This window comes from Salvelinus sp. IW2-2015, unplaced genomic scaffold (assembly GCF_002910315.2).
Source record: "Salvelinus sp. IW2-2015 unplaced genomic scaffold, ASM291031v2 Un_scaffold2471, whole genome shotgun sequence".
Lineage (NCBI taxonomy): Eukaryota > Metazoa > Chordata > Actinopteri > Salmoniformes > Salmonidae > Salvelinus > Salvelinus sp. IW2-2015.
The window spans coordinates 147,647-152,501 of record NW_019943789.1 but is presented as its reverse complement, the minus strand read 5'-3'; the positions used below and the strand labels follow the sequence as shown (position 1 = coordinate 152,501).

The 4,855-nt window shown below is 38.0% G+C and overlaps 1 pseudogene; it reads right to left on the bottom strand.

The window, feature by feature from the left end:
• Positions 1 to 3,800: 3,800 nt before the first annotated feature.
• LOC112074038 (uncharacterized) overlaps positions 3,801 to 4,855 on the bottom strand; it is a 2,805-nt pseudogene continuing 1,750 nt past the window's right edge.

The window sequence follows — 4,855 nt, the reverse complement described above, 5'->3', positions numbered from 1 at the left end:
AAATGATATCTTTGCTGGTTTATACGCTATCGTGCTACGTGACTATTGCTATGCACGTGTTGATGATGAATGCGGAGTGTTGGTAGGCTATGAGTAAGAGCTAATAAATGCGATATGGTTTTGCTGTCAAACACTTAAAAAGATGGAATATTGAGCTGGATTCACAGATGTTTGTCTTATTCTTCAAGGCACGTGCACAACCCACCAAGAGAGAGAAAAGAGAGGATAAGACAATCATTTGTGAAGTGCCAATATTCGATTCTTTTTTTTTTTTTTTTTTTTTTAAAGGTGTTTACAGCAAAACAAATAGTAGCACGGATTAATAAGCTTCTGTAGTAAATCAGCTTCATTCATCAGGCACGTTAGGGATAGTCAAGAGGCACGTTGCGATAGGTATAAAAAAATAAACAGTCAAAAGATATCATTTTACTAACGTTATAAACTCCATCAGATATACAGTCTATACTCAGGTTATACATGAGACTTAGTTTTTGTTGAGAAAGTGCAGTATTTAGAGCTGATCGTGGTTATCATGTGAACGTACGATCTTTTCCAAATGTCGGATTTTTCTATAAAAGCTTCCTTTCTGACCAAATAGCTATTCATCCAACATACTTAAAATAATGTTGGTATAGGAAGAAGATCACAGTAGTTCTAATGCATCGATTGTGTTAGAATATTAAATAACTTCAATTACGGACAGCCAGTTATTATAGCGACGAGGTAGCCCAAACCGGGGAAATAAGTAACTTTTCGACAGAATATTGAATACACATAAAATGGTCCTACGTTTTGTTGATTTCCTCGTAGAATGTTGTATCAGGGGTCTTTCTCCAAATATGTTGGTTGGTTTAGAATGTAATGTATCGTTTGAATTTAGAAGCTAACTCGCAGGTGCGCGAACTCTTGTCGTGAACAAACTCATGAGAACCAGCGCTTCTCCGAAAATATGCATAATCTGATGAAACTATATTGAAAAATCATACTTTAATCGATGAATGCTTCCACATTATAAATAAATATCTAACGGAGATATAGAGAGTTATAGATTGTTTTCAGAGCCAAACTGGTGAACTTTAGTGCGCTCCTGAAAGGACTGGGTCATGTCATTCAATGTCTCTTGTTGGACATAGAAGGCAATGAAGCCATTTACGCTTCACAGCCTATTGAAGATAGTGGAGAGCGATGAAGGGGATGTAGTATAATCAGCAAATTGATAGGAGCCCTGGAACAGAGCTCGATATTGAGAATTTTCACTTTCTGACAGGATAGATGGTTGCTGCAAAACAGGAGTTTTGTTTATCGAGGATCATACTATACGGTTTTTAGAAACTTGAGAGGTTCTATCATAAGTAATGATATAGCGATATTGTACGAGAGAATGAGTACAGGGTTTAATTGGGCACGATTGTTCCAAATAAAGTAGGCGCCTCGTCTCAACAGGTGACCTGTCAATAAAGACAAGCCCCCGAGCATATACCGGTAATCAACGTATAGAAGAAAACACAATAGTGGAGGTGTTGTACCGCGCTAGGAGATGAAAGGAAATCTGGACATAGTCATCCAAGCTCTGTTCGATCAGATCAATAGATACCCATCACCTTACCTGTTTGACATAATAGTGGAATGGCGTATGGAAGTGCATGATATGATAGCATTAGGCCAATGGAATAGTCAAGGCTGGAACGAGATCGTTTTCCAAGATTTTTCAGCGTTTCTATCTGGAAGTTGCTGCAATGAGATTCTGGTTTACTGCACTAGATATATTCGACAGGTGTTTAGAACTGAGAGTGTTTTTAGTCCAGATCGTAATAATGATAGCATTGGTTACGATTAGAATACGATGGTAGGAGTTTAGAAATTTGGGCATTTCGATTTCAAAGTGGGACAACGCCGATATTTGACAAGAAGTAAGTGGCGGATGATTCTAGTTAATTGTATGTAAAGTGTAGTTTTACGTCATTGGGGGGTTGCAGGCTTAGATGACACATAATGATTGTTAACGTTGTATTTATGTATTACTTTCTGGCCAGGCTATGATGAAAAATGATGATATTATTAAGTTGTATTTGTAGTTTTAATCTGTGCAGGTCTATATGACACACATGAGTATCTAAGTGTAACGTTGTGATGTAGTTACCTGATCTGTGAGGCTATAAATGAAACAATATATTAGTTAAGTTGTATTAATGTAGGTTTACTATCTGTGCGGCTATAAATGACACAGATGATAGTAACGATGTACTTATGTAGTTTTAACTATCTGGGTACCAGGCTAACTAGAATGAAAATGATATCTGATAAGTTGTATCTTAATGAGTTTTCTAACTGTGTCAGGCTATGAATGAAAGATGATCTAGTTAAGCGTTGTTTTAATGGTAGTTTAAAACTATTCTTGCAGGTCTAGTCAAATGACCAGATGATAGTAGTTCAACGTTGTTTAATGTGTTTTACTATCTTGTCAGGCGGTATAGGATCGCCCAATGATATTCTTAGATAATGTTGTATTTAATGTAGTTTTTCTATTGTGCGAGGCTAATAAATGAACGTGATATCAGTTACGTGTATTATGTAGTTTTACTATCTGTGCCAGGTATAAGGTGAACAGATGATATGAGTTACGTTGTTTTAATAGTAGTTTACTATCGTGTAGCAGGCTATAGAAAATGACAGATATATCTAGTTAAGTTGTTATTAAGTGAGTTTTTAATCTGTACCAGGATAGAATGACCCGATGAATCTAGTTAACGTTGTAGTTTTGTGTTTATCTGTCTGTACAGGGTATAAATGACGATGATTCTAGTAACGGTTGTATTAATGGTAGTTTTATGAACAGGCTAATAAAGTGACCGATGATACGTAGGTTAAGTGTATTTAATCGTATTTTTTAAACCAACTATCTGTAGCAGGAAAATGAGACTGATGATATGGTAGTTAACGTTGTATTAAGTAGTTTACCCCTATGTACAGCATTATATGAGAAGATGACGACACAGACACATATTCTTGTTCTATAGTATGTTTATCGTAGCCGTAAAACTTTCAGTTAGGTCGAGTTGTGAAAGGATGAAGTGTTGATCACAGCTTTTTGCTTTTCGATGTAGAGTTTTGGCAAAACTATTACCTTTGATTATTTTGTATAAAGGTCGAAAATTGTAAAAAAGCATTGTTTTATCTTTGTGCAACATGAGATTGACACTAACAACGAGCAGTGTTTGGCATGGCAAAGTATCAAGGCAAGTGAATCATGGGGAACATGGTCAGATTTAAAATTAATCAAAACATTGCTTGCCAGTGATTAATTGCAAGAGAGAAGGGTAGTACTGAGTGAGAAGTGTGTGGTACATCAGTTGGAAAGACAGGGATCTGTTTCGTGACAAATGAGAATCTTAGTGGGCACTAAGAAAAAAAGGAATTTCTAGAATGATGGAGTTTTGAAGGCAGTTTGACTCTCTGTTTCTGGCAAGGTAAACTCCATCAAAGCGAGTATTATTGAGAATTTCAGTGCAAATAGGAGGTCATTTGAGTGCGTCCACTACAGAAATAGACATTCAAGAGAGAAGAAGTTGTCTGTAATATAGGATTGTAATATTTGGTTGGGATTTACTTTTTTTAAATCAGATTTTATTCCTGTAATAATGGTTCAGTTTTGATATAATGTGTATTTAGGCTATCATAGTTAGTTAGTATGTCGTTTAGTTTTTGCCCATTGTGGATGAATACGTGTTTAGATGTCCAGTGTGCCTGATAAGCGTTGTGGCAGCGTCCTCTGCTGTTCATGATCGTAGACAGAAGATGAGTCAGAAGTTGTGAGGTTTCCTTCCTGGTATGCAGGATAAACTGGAGGAGAGAAGTGAAATGGTGTGTCTCCTCTGGTCAACAATACTCACCTTGAAAGACTCCACAGCCTGTTGGAGCTCCTTCAGCTCCTTCTCTCTCTCCTGGAATCTCTGCTGGACCTTCTGCTGACTCATCCCCAGCTGCCTCTGTGGAGAATCACTCTTCAATGAGCTATCAAGCTTTATTAGTCSAGTAGATCAATAGTATAGTMATGTGACATAGGACCCATAGAGAGGAAGGTCTACAATCCTGAGGAAGTCCCTTTACAATATGATATTATGTTGCTATGTGAATGATTATAGTTTTTATGGTAGGCCTACATGTATCAAGGAGTTGAGACTGAACTTTGGACTCATAAAAGGCCATTCAGAATGATAATAGTGTTTGACTTTAGAAAATGGTGATACATTTGGAGAATCTGGGTTAACATATCTATATACTCAAGGTTTGTGTYCATATTTGTGGATCCATTTCATTTGAATKMTCTCATATTCAAACAGATKTAGTTCCTACTGTATCTTTAATTCTTTGTTTATCAGACAGTCACCAACAAGTTGTTCTGGTCTTACCTGTTTCTCAGTCCTCTCTGCTGCAGCTGACACTGTATCATGGCCTTTATGTTCATCCATCACACACTGATAACAGATACACTGCTGATCGGTACGACAGTAAACCTCCAGCAGTTTGTCATGATGAGAGCAGATCTTCTCCTGTAGTTGTGCGGTGGCTTTGACCAGCTTGTGCTTCTTCAAAGCAGGAGATTCATAGTGAGGATGGAGGTGAGTCTCACAGTAAGAGGCCAGACATGCCAGACAGGACATGAGGGCTTTCTGCTTTCTGGTCCCAGTGCAGACATCACACGCCACATCTCCAGGTCCAGCATAGCACAGAGCAGGAGGGGGAGCAGCCTGGAGTCCTATCTTCTTCAGTTTCTCCACCACTTCAGCCAGCACAGTGCTCCTCTTCAGAACAGGCCTTGGGATAAAGGTCTGTCTGCACTGTGGACAGCTGTAGA